We start from the raw sequence: 20,359 nt of genomic DNA on the forward strand, positions 1-20,359 counted from the left end.
TTTAACTTGTAATGGGTCACATGCGAGCCCTGACCCCGGCCCGGCCCGCTGCCAAGGGGGAGGTCCGAGGTCGGACCTGCATGCCGGTCTGACCTCCAACTCAGGTCCGATGCACACAAGACCGTGCATCGGGCCTGTGGGGACATCACATTGACCCGATTTAGGCAGATTCCTCAGCCCAACCAGAATACGTTCACAGCCCGGCCTGTGCGCATGCGCATTTATGCACATGTGCACCCATTGCGAATAGTGGGATCACTGGGTGCAAGCACACAGGACTATGGGCAGGGGATGGAGAGGGACCTGGGGTGGCAGACAGCCCCATTACCATATGGGAACGCCCAGCGTTTCATGGGCATTCCCATGAGAACACTGGGCATTCTCATGGTAATGAGGCCGTGGGGGAGGAGGCAACATCACCGGATGTTAGCTGCCCACCCATTTCCTCCCGAGGGTGCCCGCATATTTAAAGATGCTCAGAGCAACCTTACATATGTGTGCACGTTCCACATCATTGGATGGTCGCATGATGTGGGTGTTCCCCCGCAGCATGCGAATAGGTGTTTATGTTAAACATCCATTCACAGCCTGTGCGTGAGGGGGGAATGGGCGGCCCGGCATTTGGGTGGGGTTTGGTGGACCAGAATAACCCCCTTTTGGGCCTTTTGGGCAACAGAGGTTACTTGGGGAAAGATAAGTTTTGAAGTCCTCATTTGTACAGCATTATGTTTATTTTGCACATTATAATTGAATTACACACATTAAGCACATCTGGTTCTATATTATTTCCACTTTTCTTGGTTTGGGGGCTTAGCGATACACCAATAGGAAGTGTGTATGTGGGGTGCCTTCACTTTTGTAAAAACTATTCTATGCATGTGGTCCCCAAATGTTCAGATCAGGAAGCAGAGACCTCCTATGTATGACGTGTTTCGCCCCCACTTTTACTCTATATTCCTCCACACACTTGAAAAATAAAGCCCCATACACGCTACATGATAACCATATGGATAATAATGATATCGTAATTGAAATTCATATCATCCAGTGTGTATGCGCAATATTGTTGAAGATGCGTGCTACCGCAGGCTGGTAACAATGTCCTCTGAACATATCGTCAATGACTGGGGAGGGGAGGGGGCAGGTGACCTCACTAAACAATTTTGTTAATGATATCATTCAGTGTATATATCATTTTGATATCGGCGGTGGGGAAAACGCGGCAGAGCGACATTGTTCTCCCTTCATTTGTGAAATGCGCCAACGTTGTATATATAAGTGAAACGCAAGCTCCTCAGCAAATAGGGCCTTATTTTGGTTCATTCTTTCTGACAAAATCCTTCTTAGATGGACAAAACCATGTGCACTGCAGGGGGGGCAGATGTAACATGTGCAGAGAGAATTAGATTTGGGTGAGTAATTTTGTGTCTGTGCAGGGAAAATACTGACTGCTTTATTTTTACACTGCAATATAGATCTCACTTTGAAGTAAAACCCCACCCAAATCTAATTCTCTCTGCACAAGTAACACCTGCCCCACCTGCAGTGCACATGGTTTTGCCCATCTAAGAAGGATTTTGTCAGAAAGAATGAACCAAAATAAGGCCCATAGTGATCTGAATTCCACAGTGGGTCTGTATAATTTGATTTACCCATCTCCAGTAGGCTTCTGTTCAGTATTTCTATAGGTCTAATGTGTAATTTGTCAATTGTCACTAAAGTGTTGAGTATTATTATTATTATTATTATTATTATTTATTAACAGTTTCTTATATAGCGCATACATATTCCGCAGCGCTGTACAGAGAGTATTTGAACATTCACATCAGTCCCTGCCCCAGTGGAGCTTACAATCTATATTCCCTACCACATGTACACGCACACACATACATTCTAGGTTTATTTTGTTGGGAGCCAATTAACGTACCAGGAAACCGGAGTATTCAGAGGAAACCCACGCAAGTACGGGGAGAATATATAAACTCCACACAGTTAGGGTCATGGTGGGAATCGAACTCATGACCTCAGTGCTGTGAGGCAGTAATGCTAACCATAAGAGTAATAGTAATTATCACCCTCTGGGATATTTCAAAGTAATAGCTTCTCTGTAATTAAAACATGAAAAATGTCTTTGCATCCCATTTACTATCCGGCGGCTCTCTAGTGAACCACAAGTCCCAGTCTAGCACCAACTGACAGAACATACTGGAAGACTGTCCATGGATAATCTGAGATCCTAAATATTGGTCTGTGGCTTATTCTGTAGGATGGTTATGATACTCCGTAACTGTTCTTAGTTTCTATGAATGGACAATAGTACAGTACCACTTCCTGTGTCCTGTATGCTGTATATAATTCTCAATATCTGTTCATAGTATATAATGGGTGCAGGGTGTGCTGGGCACAGGGGCCCTGGGCCCACACTGCACACTCTGTACCCATACTCTATGCATAACTGTCCATAGGGCTGGGACAATTTTCATTGGTGGCACTGGCCCTAAAAGTGGGTGTCTCAGTCCTTGCACATTGGGCCACAGGAATGTACACAAGGGAAGGACTATATCAGAATTTGGATAAACTTACAGACGGATGACCTCCAATGTATGCTCCAGCTTCCGTTCATGTGTGCAACTCAGAATTATTTCCATTATGTCTGCAAATCTGGAGTTAGACAATTCCTGAAGCAGTCACTGGAAATGTGTTGGAATCCACAACCGATGTGGTCTGGTATGGTCTCAAGACCTGACCTCCCCTCCCCCGCAATGAGCATTGCACAATGCTTTATCTCCGATCGCAAAAAAAATGGAGGTTTTTTTCTTGAGAGGGAGGGGATAACCCACTCTCTCAAGGGCCCCGGCGCTAATGGGTATATATAACAAATGTAAATAGAGATGGTTTTTGTGTGTAATATAAATCTTAAATGGCTGCTGCAGGTATAAGGAGTCTGCTAAACTCCAAACAGAAGAAAGAATTTTCTTCTGACAAATGTTTTGTTTGGTGGATACACACTGCGCTGTCAATAAGGAAAATAAATGGATATGTAAGGAGTGGTAAAATCACGCTGAGCACAATGATGGAGGACACGCTGTATTTAAATTAAAAAGTTTATATAGACAAATAATGTTATAATAGTATTGGTGGGTAGGAAACAGAAATTGGAATATAATCAACAAACAAACATACAATATATAGTACTCTCATATATGAGGCGATAATTAAAAACGTTGCATGTTAAAAGCAGACTTGGCATGATTCCTGACTGAATGTCTGCTGGCGTCCCAGCAGAAGCATAAGAGTAATGATCTATATCAGTACAACGCACTCAGAATGGCCGCTGGGTATGACAAACAGTTAATAGCCCTTTGGTGGGGCGAAACGCATTAGTGAAGTACACCCAGCCTGTGACACCTTGGATTGCCAGTAGAGAAACTTCCAGCACCCACCGTTACAGCAGGTGAAGAGCTGATTGCACCTGCAGCCAACCATCCTGACTCCTACCGCCAGACTGTATCCGGCAGCACCTAGAGAACTCCAGTGAGAAAGCTGACAAGTGGCAGCGTCAGTGAGAGAGACGCCAGCCACACAAATTCAACAGCGGCTCAGGCAAGGAGGGTGAGAGCAAGGACCAGCCAAAAACATCTATAGGTCTGCTCCCCACCTGCCTCTACACCGGAGGGACACTCTAGCATTTACCATCCCGGATAAACCGCGCACGAAGGCGCAGGTGAGAGACTCGGTGACCGCGCGTCTATAAACAACCTTGCACTGTATAATTTACCAAACAGTGAAACGGCACAATTTTCATGGTGGAGATTGGCATTCAAACACAAGACTGTGATAATCAAATTGCTGACGGCTAAAAGTGAACTTTATATAAAATATAAGTTTCTGAATACTGGACCAGGTGCACTTTAAATTTTAAAGGGGAATTCCTAATTCTTTAAATTTTAAATAATTATTTGTGGTTATACTATATTTATTTTATTTTATTATTGTTATTTGTTTTTTAAGTGGCCGCCTAGAATGTTTTTATAAAAATGTATTTGATACTGTATAATAAATGTGACAATATATTATTGATTATTATTAAAAATATTTGTGTAAGCTTGTTTATCCGTGGTGCCTTGAATTGTTTAAAATACAATTAGCGCAGCTACTCATATATTTTTGGGTTTTTAAATCAATCCGTTAAAAATGAATAGGAACCGACTGTTATTAAATTGTATTTAAAAGGTCATTGACAGCGCCGCACACACTAGAAGGATATAGAAATCACGGGGGAAATTAAATAGGATGAGAGATTCCGAAAGTGTGAGATTTGGTAAAAAATCTCCAGTTTTTTTTAAAGCGGCAATCATTTACACTGCAAAACCAGTTTGATTTTGCAGTGTAAATGATTGCCGCTTGAAAAAAAACCTGGGGATTTCTTACCAAATCTCTCACTTTCGGAATCTCTCATCCTATTTAATTTCACCCCATGTTATAGTAACCAAAACTAAAACAGAGCATAAGCGACAATTAGCATGAAAAATCTCAATGCACAATACAGCTGGGGGGGGATTGGTCAAGGTAAGCAACTAAGTAATCAGTGCCCTACATTCTAGAGTGCAACCATAGGGTGAGATGAACAGCTACGTGCGAAAGGGCAGCCGGGTTAGATGGCCAATAAGTAGGCAGGGGCTGTAGTTGAAGTGCGAGGGAAGAGGGCTGTAAGAACAGGAGTGAAGAGGGCCCTGCTATCAGGGGCTAACAATCCAAAAAGAAAGGGCAGACAGGTGGGGGGCGGATGACATGGAGACTAGGTTATGTGGTGGAAGGGTACACTTTCATGAACTGGTGGGTTTTCCGTTCCTGTTTGAAGCAATGCAGGGTTAGGAAGAGCCTGATAGAGAGAGGTGCTCATTCCAGAGAAGGGGGGTAGCATGGGCAATATCTTGGATACGAGTGTGAGTTTCAGTTACCAGGGTAGAGGAGAAGCTACGCTCAATGACCAATCGGTGGGGTCACAAGGGGGTATGTAGGGAAATAAGGTTTGAGATGTTCTCCACGATGATGGGACCCAGTGGCTAGAGCTTTTATCGTGATGTGCAGGCCGATGAGTTACACGTCTCAGTGGGCCTCACAGACACTGACTGACTTGCACATACAATAACTGCTCACCGCTGTTCGCACTGGGAGAGCTTCTGGCCTGAAATATTTTATTTGAAGCAAAATTGCTATTATTTTTGGGAGCGTTTCCCTCGCACAGACTTACCTCCGCCTAAACAGACAGCCCCAACAGTGTGCCAGCGCAGACATTACACCGCCTGAGCCAGCATGGAATTTTTGACGGTCTCTTCAGGGTTGTTGTTTTTTTATTTTTTAGTGTTTTTTTCGGTGAGCAGCTGGCCCTTAACAAGGAGTCTGACTCTCCTGACTGTCTGCTGTGATGTGAGAGAACAAAATAATCACCTGCCAAGGGTTTCATCCTCATAAATGGCAAGGTGTAAGATCAGGTTTCCAAATGTGTAGGCGTTCTGTGCGTGCAATGACATCAGACTGAACTCTGGGTAATCGACTCCTGTTAACTCTAAAAGTAGAGCATTCATTTCCCTCTCTCCGAGCTGGGGTGACCCACCATTGGCAGCTGTAAATTAATTTTTTTGGAATTTGCGCTAGCAAAAGATAACTTTCAAGAAGAAGCAGAAGAGGCGGGTGGGTTGGGGGGGGGGGGGATAAGAGGCTTTTGGCACTGCCTGTAGGTTCCCAGCCAGATTCAGTGGGTTGGGAGGAGAGCTTGTATTTGTTTTTTCGTTCACTGAAAAGTGTTATGTTAACATGCAAAAGTCTTTCACTCCACTGCCTCCGACTGAACTAGGAATGTTTTCACACTTGGGCGCCTTGAGAAAAATCGCTGCCTTTCTGCGGATGACGGGGAACCGAGCAGGCGTGGTGGGGTGTATGCAACTCAGAACATTGCGAACTATGTTTAAATTACTTAGGATACTATCTGGATACACTCCAGGTCTAAAGCAAACCACACACAGGTGCTACATATTGGGTGTATCCTTGTATTTACCATGTATATAAACGGCACTTCGGTGACGGTATAGCCTGATAAGGCGGGTGGCAAACGCAGGGTGTGCCCAACATAGAAAGGCTGGGGCCAGTGTCGAAACAGGTGCAAAATAAATAATTTGGGCCCTCTCCTCCACTCCAACCCAAGTTCACAATGTGCCACACAGAAGTGCAATGCACCTGCTGCACCAATGGTTGTTCCGCCTCTGGTGGGGGCAGTGTTAATGTAGGCTAGCCACTCCCATTCAGGAGTGCATCTCATTAAATACACTCATTTTGAAACTTATTTGATACATACATTGTTTTATTTATTTTAAAGAGTAATTGAACAGTGATAAAACTAATACAGGTTAAGTATCCTTTATCTGAAAAGCTTGGGACCACTAGCATTTTGAATAAGGGATTTTTCAAGATTTTTGAATATTTTTTTTTCTCCATACTTACCTGGTCCCCTGGTGGTGCTCCGATGGTCCCCCGACGTCCACGGTGTCCCACAGAAGCCTTCAGGATCCTCTTCAGTGTCATCTACGGTCCCAGGGGTGCATTGTGCAAGTGCTGGTGATGTGGCGATATGCGTTTAAAAAAAAAAAGGTACTTGTGTAGTTTCACAGCGGCAGGCTACGCTACGTTTTCAGCGTAGGCTAAGCTACGTTGTCAGCGTAGACCTACGGCTGCCTAGTGTAGTCAGCGTAGTGACTCCGCGGCAGCCCTGCATAGTTAGCGTAGTGTCCCCGTCAGGCAGCTAGTCACCGTATTGTCCCCGGGAGCTGCAGCTCTGTCCCCGGTGTTCCTGGCAAGCCTAGTGAGCGCCTCTCACACAGCGCCGGTAACGCCAGATCCCCTGCGCTGACGGACGCCGGTGGATATGGGATCATGCGGGCGCCGGCGGAGAGGCGATCCATCTATGTAAGACGCAGGAGCGTCTCAGACGGATGGCAACCCTGCCTGTGTCCGCTTCAGGAAGACAGACAGGGTTAGGGGTTCGGTAGCGCGTGCGTCTCGTGCACAAAGGGGGGTGCAGTGTGCAAGTGCATCTCATGCACAATAAAGGACGCATTTGAAAGTGCTCCATGTTACATACTGGCAAATGCCTCCATTTCAAACCCCCACTATCCATGTCAGCCAGAAGCATGGGCTTGGATTACTTGACGTGTATTCCGCGTCCCCTCGCCACGCTTCGGGTGCGGTGGCTCACTGCGCTTGCCACACTTTATAAAATCAACTCCACGCTGACGTGGATAGTGGGGGTATGAATAGGTTGGGAGGACGCGTACTGCGTCCCCTCGCGTGGCTCGCCATGCTTCTGGCTGCCGTGGATAATGGGGGTGTTTCAGGAACATAGAGACAACTGTCATGTAAGGCAGGTTAAAATGGTCAATGGTTCCCACACAATGTAATAAGTGCTGACTGACTACGCTAACTGCTTAACGCTGACTACGCTAACTACGTAAGCTCCGGCTAACCTCGAACACGACGCTGATACTGACAGGAACGCCTGACTGACTACGCTAACTACGTAAGCTCTGGCTAGCCGCAAACGGACGGGAACACTGCGCTGATACTGACAGGGATGCTGCCTACGCTGGCCGTGGGAACACTGCGCTGATTCTGACAGGGACACTACGCTTACTACATAACTGCCCCCGTGAAACTACACAAGTACCAAAAAAAGATCTAGGAGCCTGTTGGTTGGTACTTTATCTCAGTGGTGTAGCTAGGTGCCACAGTGCCCGGAGCAAGGGCATGTTTGGCACCCCCGTCCCCCTCCCCCGATTTGTAGTACCTAATGCGCCTTTATATGAAATAAACCCATTTCTACTATTTTACATTAGACTAGGTGGCTCGTGCGAAATTTACCTACAGTTTTGCCGTCGAGATTATAGATATAACTGCAGATTGTCCTTGCAGGCTGGGGATTGCTCCGTCACTGCTGCTGTGATAGTGGTTTGCAGCGTGGGAGCGGCCAGGCTGGATGGTGATCTGATCATGCCTGTTGCTCCTCATTTGCACATATCCACAATATAATCTGAATTTTGGCCTGAAGCCCCATACACACTACACGACTGTGGCCGATATAGTGAACCATATCAGCCAAACATACTGTTCAGTGACACCACCGGACTGCTGAACATGCAGATCATTTGGCTATATTGCCAAATTGACGTGTATGTTGAGTAGATATCCCGATGGTCAGGGACGCATACCATACCCACCTGTGCCATAATTGTGCTACTGTGTAGCATAATTTAAATTGGGGGTACAATTGTGTGATAACACCCCTCTTGTGAGACCACTGTCGCTTTATAAAGGGGTATTTATAAAGAACATCATTCAATGGTGAAACGAAAAGGTATTTGGAAGATTCCACCTCCGCAAAATGGAGGTCTGTTCGCTGCCGCCCTGGTTCGCACGGGGACCAATGGCATACCCTCCAACATGACCCATCCCATTAGGTACAAAATGCTCTGTTCCTGGACTTCCCTGCCAGTGACAGTTACAGATGTGAGCCTGCAGCACAGTCCAATATTCAAAGAGGGGTGGTCACATCAACTCTCAGTGATGTTTGGGATGGCAGCTGGTGTGGCTCCCCTTTTTGAATATTGGACTGTGCTGCAGGCTCACATCTGTAACTGCCACTGGCAGGGAAGTCCAGGAACAGAGCATTTTGTACCTAATGGAATGGGTCATGTTGGAGGGTATGCAATGGATGCGATGCGCACTTATGCGCATGTGCATATGTAGGGTGCGTGTACCCACGGCAAACAGACTGTTCGCCTGGTGCACGCACTCAGGACAGGGGGCGGAGAGGGGCGCCGGACAGCCCCATTAGCATATGGGAACGCCCAGCTTTTCATGGGCGTTCCCATTCTCATGCTAATGCGGGCATAACGGACAGGCGAGGGGCGGGCAGCTGACATCACAGTATGTTAGCTGCCCGCCCACTTCCCCCTGAACGTCGGAGACCATTGAAAGATGTGGGCGTTCTCCCCTGGGCTGTGAATGGATGTTACCGTGTACCATCCATTCATATGCCCTGCGAGCAAGTCGCGCTTGCGAATGGGTGGTGGCAGCCAACCATTCGCAAGGCGGGGTTTGGTGGACTCGCAAGGCAACCTGACTAATGGCCTATACGTCACCACAGCCTTGCTTCCTATGTTGTCTGCTCTGGCCATAAACCCTCCTGTATCCTGTGCAATCTGCTCCATACTTGGACTGTCTCCATAGATTTGTGCAATCATTTTGCCATTATAGGATCCCTATAGCCGAAACACTGGATGTAATATTATTGTAAAGATAAATTAGATTTCGCACTCAGTGATCTCATCCTGTTATCAATATTCAGCTGTCATTATAGACAGGAACGCAGCATATCAGGGCCCAGCTTAGTCTTGAACAGCCCACCCAAAAAGATTCAAGTACCCCACTGTACTGTATATTTTCCTTGCATTTGTCTTATTGCTAAATCTGTATCCTGTTACCGCAATGTAAGATAATAGCTACACGGTCTCTAACACGCCGACCGACCCTGCGCTCATTATAGCGCAATATAGTGAGTCGCTGGACTTCATCAAAGACCACCCTGAACTTTCATTATATTAAATTAAATAGACATTATCATTATATATATTACTAGTACGCTGGGTATTTGTCATGTAAAACAAGGATCACATTGTGGTCTAACACAAACTCTGCACCCAATTAGAGCGTTACAGTATATCAGGGCTATTGGGGGAAATTTACTAAGATGTGTATTCTACTTCACATGTGATGTTGCTATATGCAACCAATCAGATGCGGTCTACTATCTTTTACATAAATAAGAAGTAGATTCTGATTGGTTGCCCATAGGAACATCACATGTGAAGTAGAATACACATCTTGGTAAATTTCCCCCATTATGTCACCAAACTATTGCAGAGTGGGAAGGATATTGGTCAGTTGCAACCAGGCCTTGGGAAACCCAGGATATTCCAATATTGGATTAGAAGGATAACCAGATGCACAGTAATGGGAATTTCACATTCCATAAGAGAACACCGTCATCTTCCCCATGGTGGTTAACTTGGGCAGAAATGTGCTCCTCCTGCCATATTCCCAATGCTTGAATTGTGCTGCATCCTGTATAAGGAATCAGGGCAGCACAGATTGTGTAACGATTAGCATTGCTGCTTCACAGCACTGAGGTCATGGGTTTGATTCCCACCATGGCCCTAACTGTGTGGAGTTTGTATATTCTCCCCATGCTTGCTTGGGTTTCCTCCGGGTACTCCGGTTTCCTCCCATAATCCAAATATATACTGGTAGGATAATTGGCTCCCAAAAAAATTAGCCCTAGAATGTCTGTGTGTGCGTGTACATGTGGTAGGGAATATAGATTGTAAGCTCCACTGGGGCAGGGACTGATGTGAATGTTCAACTATACTCTGTAAAGCGCTGCGGAATATGTGTGCGCTATATAAGAAACTGTTAATTAATAAATAAATAATAAAATAAGGAAATGCATTTACATACTTGCGCTCAGTCTGATGTGCTTATTCTATGTTACAAAATATATATATACGCCAAAGTCACATTTTTTATATATAAAATTTAAATGACTACTTACAGTATAATAATTAAATTAATTACAATCTGTTTTTTTTTTTTTTTAGCCTTTAAAAAAATTAATGAGAACTTCTGCAGTAGTTAAAATAAAAATATCATTTGGATTTAAGTACTAAGGGGGTAATTCAGACCTTAACGCATGGCTCTGAATTTGTACAGCGGGCGATTATGGATACACTGCGTATCCGTACGGTTTTCAGTGTGCATGCCCAAGGCAATCTGCGAGGAAGTCCTGCTACTTTTTCTAAAGGCGTGGCATCCGCTAGGTGATTAACAGGAAGTAGGCGTTTGGGGGTGGAAACCTCGCTTTTCGTGGGAGTGTTAAGAAAAATGCAGGCGTGTCTTGAAAAACACTGGGCGTGTTGGGGAAAGGCTAGGCGTGCCTGAGCATATTAGGGGAGTGTTTGTGACGTCAGCTCCAGGCCAGATATACCTTTAACCATGGCTCCACCGAGCAAGCCTTGGGGTATGCAGCGCCAGTGGTGAGTTGTTCACTCTAACGGTGACGGAACCCATGTCAAACGATAAACATCACCCCCTCCCCCGGGACCCAATCCACCCCTGCATACATACACACATACACACATTCTTCTGTACACACATATTTTATGCATACACTCTGCAAATACTGTAGCATACACACAGCATGCACACACACACACTCACACATACATGCACATCATACATACACATGCCATATCCTCAAAAACACACACAACATACATACTGCCTCCCCCGGCCAGGACTAGGGATGGGCATCGACCATCGATGGTTTATCGCCGATGTTGCATACTTTTGCCATCGGTGTGGGAATACCAGATTATTTCCCTACATTGATGGCAAAGGAGAACCGATGTTTCCTGTTTTTTTTTTTCAAGGTGCCATGACACGGATCATGGCTCCGCCCCCTGACACCAGAAGTCCCACCCCTGAGTTCTGATTGGTCCACTGGCCATTCAGTCAAATATAATGTATGACCATCGATAGCTAAACCTATCGATGGTTACCCATCAAATAGTTTACCACTATCGATGACTGGGTGCAGAATTGCCATCGATGGCAACCATTGATGGCTTCTGAACTGGACATCCCTAGCCAGCACTCACACAGCCACACGGAGCACTGACCGACTGGGAGGAGTTGCACGCTGCCACTGCAGCTAGCTCCCCCTGCTGTCAGCCCACAGGCAGCCTGCCCTGTCTCCAGGAGACACAGTTGCCGTAGGCTGTGTTAAAAAGGATGGAGCTGGGTGGGCAGAGGGGTTTCTGCGTACTGAGAAACCCCTGCTGCATGCGCGCCTGCATCAATCAGAATCACCCCCTTAAGCTGGATATACACTATGCGATAAAGGTAGACAATATGCACGATAACCATACCATAAATTGCTATTGTAAAGCGCAACGGAATATGCTGCGCTATATAAGAAACTGTTAATAAATAAATAAATAAATAATAAATAATAAATTATATCATGCATATCGTTTAGAGTTTACCCACTATATTGTTAACGATAATCCCTGTCGCCTGAACATGCAGTCAAAGCTGACAATATCGTCTGTGACTGCACGCTCTGCTGGGGTCCCGGTGATGTCACTCAACATTGTTGTTAAGGGTATATATTTAAGGATAGAATTGTGAGAGATAAAGTACTAACCAATCACCTCCTGTCATTTTTCATTGACTAATACTTTTTATCACTGTTTTATCTCCGAGCTTGAATAAATATCCCCAATACCCCCAATGACTTACTATCCTCTGTAATAGAGCTGCAGAATATATGTGGCCTTTATACTGTACATAACAAATCATAAAAAGGCAATATAAGCAAGAGACATGGTGAATGTTGTGCCTTTGCTGCCCTTGATTAAGGTATGGGTACATTTACGGGTAAATTTAGTAAAGCTTCTAAAAGTGAAAAGTGGGGATGTAACCCATAGCAACCTAACAGATTGTGGTGGGAATTCTTACCAAATCTCTCACTTTCTGAATCTCTCATCCTATTAAATCTCACCCATAGTCTATCATTCATTTTCTAGGATGTTATAGAGAAATCATAGGTAGAATCTGATTGGTTGCTGCGTTTCATTTTTAGAAGATGTACTAAGCTTGAAAAGTAATAAAATGGAGAGTGATAAAGTAGTAGCCGATCAGCTTCTAACTGCCATGTTTATTGCTGTATTTGAAAAATGACAGTTATGGGCTGTATGGTTGGTGGTTTATCACTCTCCACTATCACTTTTCAAGTTTTAGCACATCTCGCCCTTTGAACCTTTAGTGAAAGTGTCTCTTACCCGGGATTTTCAACCTGGGCAAGAGAGGCTGGCCACTGTGCAGCCGCCTCCTGCTGATTTCCACTGCCCGCCAATGTCTGCTGCCCACCCGCTGGTTCCCGCTTGCCACCACTGCCCACATGCTGGTCCCTGCCGCCTGCTGGCCACCACTGCTCGCTTTCCACCCCCTGGTTCCTGCTGATGCCTGCCTCTCTCCACCCACTGCTCTGCTTTCCCGGCTTTTCCCCTCAGTAGAAACGGTGTCTACCTGGACAAAACCCAGGAACACACTGCAGTGGAAACAGGGACCCCAGTGTGGAGACCCGACAAAATCCGAATCGGAGCTAAGCAATGCTAAATGAATTGTTATTTCTCAAAGTACTACCATGAGATATAGTAGTTCGGCCCCTAAATATGAGGCACCTGAGACAAATGCCTCGCTGACAGCCTCCCAGCTCATTCCAAACATCTGCCTGCCACTTCTCCCCAGCTCTCAGTAGCTGTTTGTTGCTTAGTTCTAGAGATCAAGTTCTGCTAGGTAAACTACAGATGACAAGTGATAAATAAACACAAACCCCTTGGTGTGTTTATCCTGTTTTATTTTAATGTGACCCGTGCACTGAGGGGTTAGGGGGTTAAATTGCTCTTCACTCAGAACCCATACGCCAGTTTGGGATTTTCGGCGCGGGCGACGGTGAAGCTGGAGACGCATTGTGTTTTGTCAAGGTTTTTTTTGTGAATGACATGTTGGGTTGGGTTTCAGATATGTCACGGCTATCAGCTCCTAATACTTACGGGGGGATTAAAGTCAAGGTTGTGAACTCCGGCTCGCTTATTCCACCAGGTTAGCAGTGTTTACTCATGTGGATTGTATCACTCCTATATACACATCGAGAAGCTATTAAATCGCCCTGGAAGACTCTGATGCAACCGCCGCTGGCAAAACGTAGCCGCTCTACCGTCCTCCCTTGATATTTTTGATAATATCCAGAACATCGGCGCGATCACGAATCTGTGTGCACAATATGGCCTTATTTCCTGTTGCTCTCTGTGCTAGCAGAGCGCTCCGCACACGTGAAACGTTCATGACAGACGTTTTCCGAGGGTTATGTTAGTAATTATGGATGCGGTGATGTTTCTATCACACACACACACACAAGGAAAGCCGTTCGTAAACACTTCCATAACAGCGCCCGGAGATTGTTCTAAACAGTAAGAAAGAAAAAAAATCCTCAATCGAAAGTATATTCCCTTAATGTAAGAGGTTTCTCTTCAGGGCGGGCGAAAGTTTCCGAGCCCGTCATCGTGACAGCATTTGCATTACTAAAAATTCAGATTCACTTTTACATTCTGCTGGCATCAATTATAGACTCAAAAAAATGTCTAAACAAGTTATTTAAAATAAGGGTAATTTGCCGACTGGACCCAAAAACCGTCACGAGACTGTTGGCGGCTCACAGATGTGCAATATGGCGCAATGTGCGGAGAGATGATAAGCAGGCTGTAGCGTTTGTAATGTGTAATCGAGCAATTATTGGGGTCTGTTTATCAATGCGGGGGCGTTTTAAGAGAGGAGACAACTGCGGGCAACCTCCTCTCTGATCTGATGGTGCATTATACCAGAGTCTACTGCACATTCGAAACTCTCCGGGAACATGGCGCCCGTGCCTGGTTCACAAGGACATATCCCGTGCACATGTGCAAATCACTCAGAAATCACCGCGGCTGCCATTTTCAGAGTGATTTGCATCTTAGTTGCTGAGATGCTGCCGCGGGACTCAGGGTGAGGTGCGGTGTGGGCACTCCCTAACCCCAGGAGCCCATGTGCACCCATTGTAGAAACGCCTATGTATCAATGGTAATACCACATGTAACGGCAGATAAGGAATGGCGCTGTTTGGGGGTCCCTCTGCAACAAATGTTAAATAGGCTCCGAATATATGTCACGCTTACTAATCCCGCTAAAACACTATTTCATCAGGCACTTGAAAGGTTAAAAAATATGATTTGGGGATACAGAGGCATTCCCTGATGTATTATATTGCTTAATCCTTATACTAGCTACACACTTATTTAGATCACAAGTAATCTGATGCTGTTGCTATAATTGTCAGAACTTTGAGCCCCATTGTCCCCTTACTTTACAGGAACTTTAACAAATAAAAAAGTGAAACGCGTCTACGATGTCACTGTACTTTGCCAAGTCTGATGCCCAGAGCAGATTCTAGCTTTTATTTTTCTCTATTGCATCCTAGAAAATGATAGACAGAATCTATGGTTGCTATGGGCAACATCACCTCTTTTCATTCTTAGAAGCTTTAGTAAATTTACCCCTACATTTATTTGGGATGCAGTCAAAATCCCGACTGGGTCAAAATGCCGACAAGGACAAAATCCCGACAAGGTCAAAATCCCGACATTTAAAATCCCGACAAGGACAAAATCACGGCATTTAAAATCCTGACAAGGTCAAAATATCGACATATAGAATATACAGGTGAAACAGTCAACATGACTTTCGGTCGCGAAAGTCATGTTGACTGTTTCACTTGTATATTCTATATGTCGATATTTTGACCTTGTCAGGATTTTAAATGTCGGGATTTGGTCCTTGTCGGGATTTTAAATGTCGGGATTTTGACCTTGTCGGGATTTTGACCTTGTTTTTTGACCCGACATGTGCCGACAGGCGGTATTTCATGCCCTAACATCCACTAGGACGTGGTGGGAGAATAAAATAGTGTGCCGAGCGCAGCGAGGCACCGTGCCCGAAGTATCGCGAGCGATGCGAGGGGCTGCGGTTCACTTCCAACGGTGTCCATGTCGACTGTGTCGACATTCAGGTAAAAAAACAGTGAAAAAATCCATGTCGACCTCACGACCTGTCGACGGAAAGTCATGTTGACTGTTTCACCTGTACATACTATATGTCGGTATTTTGACCTTGTCGGGATTTTAAATGTCTGGGTTTTGTCCTTGTCAGGATTTTAAATGTCGGGATTTAAACCTTGTTGGGATTTTGTCCTTGTCGGGACTCGGCCACAATGGCACAATTTTACAAACACAGCCCCACTCTGCCCCTTTGTATCATCACGCCATGTGGCACCCGCCCCCCAAAAGATGCTAAAGTTTCTGAACATGCAGAAATCTTCACTTTCACAGATGCTTGGAGTTTTCCTCTGCTTCCTCTGTTTATGGGAAGTACAGTGAGTCAGTGCAGGTGGCGCACGTCACCTATAGAATAGCTCCAAGGTCAGACTCCGCTACCCCAGCCTGACACTGTATTTCCAAGCTTGTGTCAGGTGACTACCTCGCTGGCAATTCTGACCAGTCGGCTGCTGGAACCACTACGCTTACATCTGACCTCAATTAGTATATTCAGCAATGCATCAATAAATTACATGGCATTAGAGAATTAGCAACATGTTTTTAATGGGACCACCTATAAGTCTCCTGAAACCCCCCCCCCCCCCCCCCCCCCCTACCTGCGCCAGTTCTATTTTTAATCCTGTAATTACTATGGAAATAAAACCCATATGAGCCGAAAACGCCTGGATCTAGCTTCACTTCCACTGACTCAGAGCAACTGGAAACCAGGCAGCGCCGCAAAAGGGTTAACCGGCTCCACAGCTGAACAAATTAGTGTTGACTTTGCTGCCAGATTTGTAGTTGATGTTACATATAAGAAACATGGAAAATATGGTTTTGGTTTATTGTTTACAGCGTGCAGTTTGCAAACCAAATGCCGTCCGTATGTGACTTGAAACGCTTCCACGCTGCGCTGTTTACAGCTGTTACAGAGAACAGACAGGGCTGGGAGCGCACCTTGTCCTGCGGGACGTATTAGGACCTCATGAAATATAAGGAAGCACAATGCGGGCAGACAGCTATGGGCCACTATGGGAAACAATGTTTCCGCGTCTGGGAAGATCTGATGCTATGTTCTATACATGTTTTACAGACCTGGCCCTTGGACAGGGATCGCACCGGCGCTTCATCATACTTAGCGCACAGTAGAGAATACTGAGAGATTGTCAGGACATAAATTCACAGACAAAGGGCCTGATTCAGGTTTTCTCTGTAAGCTGCAAACATCGCAGCTTTCCTGAGCACCTGAGACGCCGCCCCGGCAAATACCCACCACCGATTCCCCTCGGTACCATAGTAATGCAAACACATCCCCTCACATGCCTCCGCAGCAGGAGAAATCAATCGATGGTCGTGGACCGACCAGTCAGCTCCTAACTGTCATTTTCATAAACTTGATCTCTCGCCAAGGATTAATACGTAGACCCCTATGTCTACAATTATTTTCGCCCCCTTTTCCATACTTATCAACAGACGATTCTTCTTACATGTCCCCACTTGCCTCTGAAGCGGTATAGCGTGGTCGTACATGATAAAATTAGTGATCGGGTGTAGGCATTACTGTGGGCTAAGTGGAGTTGTACATAGATAGGTATCCGTCTGATATTAGATGCACCTCTTGCATCAAGTATAGTTTATTATTTTATTTATTAACAGTTTCTTATATAGCGCAGCATATTCCATTGTGCTTTACAAAGGAGACAGTGATACAACAAACAGGGTATTTACAGACAGCCAAAAGGTAGGAGGGCCCTGCTCGCAAGCTTACAATCTAGTTCTGGTGCAAGTGACCACCGATTGTGTGTGGTGCAGAGCATTTCCCATATGATAGAAACCTGCAACCCCTTTATGTCAGATAGGCCCTGATGAAAGCTCACCCGCCGTTTCATCATAACCAGTAATAACTGAGTCTGTGGTTGGATGTTGTTGGAACTTATTTAATCTTTGCGTGTGTTTTATGAGACCATTGCACATCCGCATCCTATACATTGTTCCCACTGTATATACCCTGGATTTCCCATAATTCTACATTCCCATCACTTATACATCTGAGAGCAGCACAGAGTACTTATAGTGACACGCTCCAGTTAGGCTTCCGGGGGATATACAGTATTAGGATTCTATATCATTTGAAGTTCTGCTCTACACAGATGTTTTGTCTCTGTTCCTTCTGTGACTTTACCAGGAGTGAAATACTTTCTGTGTGGGAAATGATACATGTCCCGATGCTGTGTACAGTGTTAGGTAGTGCGCTCCAGCCTGACCTAGCCGCCATTCCTCACATGGCTCAGCATTCAGCATGATGCTTATTGGCTCTGCATCCACAATGTGCACTCTGACCTCTGACCCAGGGAGCAGGAGATAACGAGTAGAGTTATGTCCCACAGGGACTGTGCTAAGGTCTGCTGTGGCTTAAGGACTGCAAGGCCTGATTATTCTCATGGAACCCAAATAGTTGAAAATCTAATGCCAGGGGCACAAAATGTAAAATAACTTGGCTCCTGGAAAGGACGTAAGCATTTTTCTGTCCATTTCAGTATCTATCTATCTATCTATCTATCTATCTATCTATCTATCTATCTATCTATCTTTTATGTGTAAATGTAAAGGCCCATACACACTGGGCGACTTCAAGCTAAAAGCCGCTCAGTTTACTCGTTTTGGCTGCTTTTAACTCGAAAGCAGCCCGGTGTGTACTTGGCAGCGATGAGCAGTGATCGCTGATGCTCATCGTATTACCAGCAGATGAGCGCAAGCAGTGGACGGCTTTCCATAGCATCCTGCTATGGAAAGTCATCCACCCTGGGGAAAATCGCTAAAATGGGCAAATATAGCTCAGTGTGTATGCACTGATAGTTTTTCAGCCCAGCGGTTTTCCCCATCATCGTTATCCATACACGCTGGGCAAAAACAACCAGTGTGTATGGACCTTAAATGTGGACGTACGCTGCTGTGAGTTCTTGCAGCAGTGTATGGCTATTCGATACCTCTTGAGCGGTCCTGGACCTTCTTGGGCGTCAGGATTGCATGCGCTCATTTGACATGCGTTCCCCGCTGCTGGGATCCGAGTCAGAGGTTGGATGTTCAGCAGTTCTGACCTCTGACTCAGGTCCGATGCGCACTGGACTGGGCCCAACGCACCTGATGGGATATTAACCACATAGAATTTTGGATGATTTCCCCTGACTTCTCTGCCCGATCCTTCGGAAAAGGGTGAAATCATCCCAAGTTGGATCAGTGAAGGAATCCTGCACATCAGCATATGACACATGAGTAACTCAGGGGTAGATGTATGAAGCAGTGATAAGGGAGAAGTGGCCCATGGCTGCACAGCCTGTGGCCTGCAGCATCGACCAAGCAGTGGAAGGTGGTATCGCCGTAATGGTTTAGGGGGGGGGGTCAAATCCAGCATATATATTGTGTACATGATAACATGTAAGTATATATGTGCCTACAGATGCCCCTCTCCACAGGTTGATCAGCGCTGCAGCTCCCTGCTCATGTCAACCTAGATATTGTGAGCTGTACCACACCCAAGTATCTTAATTTTACGGCAATGTCCTGTCTGCAGAACATTTCCATCTTCTCGTTATTCTGCGCAATTCCATGCACCAGATTGCCGACTGCAGACAAGCGTTACATGCTGACACCCCACAATCATACCTCTTATCTACATATTTGCTGGAAGGAAGAGCCATTCCTTTACTCATTGTGTGTCTCCTTTAGTGTGTCTGTGATCTGTATCGGCCATTGTAAACCAGTAGGGAGAAATAAACATTTTTTTTTAAATATATATTTTATTTAGCTGAAATAACCCCATCCGATTGCACGACATTTGGGTAAAGCATTTGTGGCGCGGATATAAGACTTTCCTCTGTTCTAACAACGCCTGTGGAAACTTCCATCTGTTATCTCTCAATGTGTAGAACCGGGTGGACTCCTGGTAAATGCATATAAAACACATTCATTTGTGATGCAGTTCCTGGCAGCGTCCCACGGGGTGCCCCGAATTTGCTGGGTGAATTATCAACATTGTTTACTAAATAAAAGTGTATGTTTCTTCTCTCTCTTCACCATGAACACATGACAAAACAAATCACCTCCAGAAGGCATTAATTCAGATTATTCTCATTCCAGCTGCTGCAGGTGGACAGGGATCATCCAGGTTAGACCACACCAGGAGCAGACCTGAGAAGCCACGGAGCACCCAGCTTACCTTGGTCACACAGGTGTGCTCACTGTGGCACTGTCCTAATCCTCTTACCTGTCACAGATCACGGGTCACTGGGGCAGCAGAAGAGCTGCAGGTGAGTGAAACTGCGCTATTTGGGGATTTAAAAAAAAAAAACAAAAAAAAAACAGTTTTCTTTTATGAACCTGAGGTTTAAAGAATACAACAAATCTAACACAAGATTGCAACCTATGATAATAAAGCGCTGCACAACCAGTTGGTACTCCTTAAACCTTTGAGTGCCAATGTTTCTGTGAGTGATCCTTAAAATATCTGCTAAAAAATGCCAGTGCCGCTCACAGCAACTGTTCTTTATTAACTGAAGTCT

The 20,359-nt window shown here is 45.3% G+C and overlaps 1 long non-coding RNA gene across 1 annotated transcript in view; it reads left to right on the forward strand.

The window, feature by feature from the left end:
• Positions 1-20,108, forward strand: part of LOC146045650 (uncharacterized) — a 39,272-nt gene extending 19,164 nt beyond the window's left edge. The window contains exon 3 of the long non-coding RNA XR_014465539.1: positions 19,938-20,108. This is a non-coding gene — a long non-coding RNA (uncharacterized LOC146045650). The remainder of the gene's footprint in view (positions 1-19,937) is intronic.
• Positions 20,109-20,359: the final 251 nt, after the last annotated feature.

Source organism: Crinia signifera, chromosome 11 (assembly GCF_055691185.1).
Source record: "Crinia signifera chromosome 11, ASM5569118v1, whole genome shotgun sequence".
In the NCBI taxonomy this organism is placed as follows: Eukaryota; Metazoa; Chordata; class Amphibia; order Anura; family Myobatrachidae; genus Crinia; species Crinia signifera.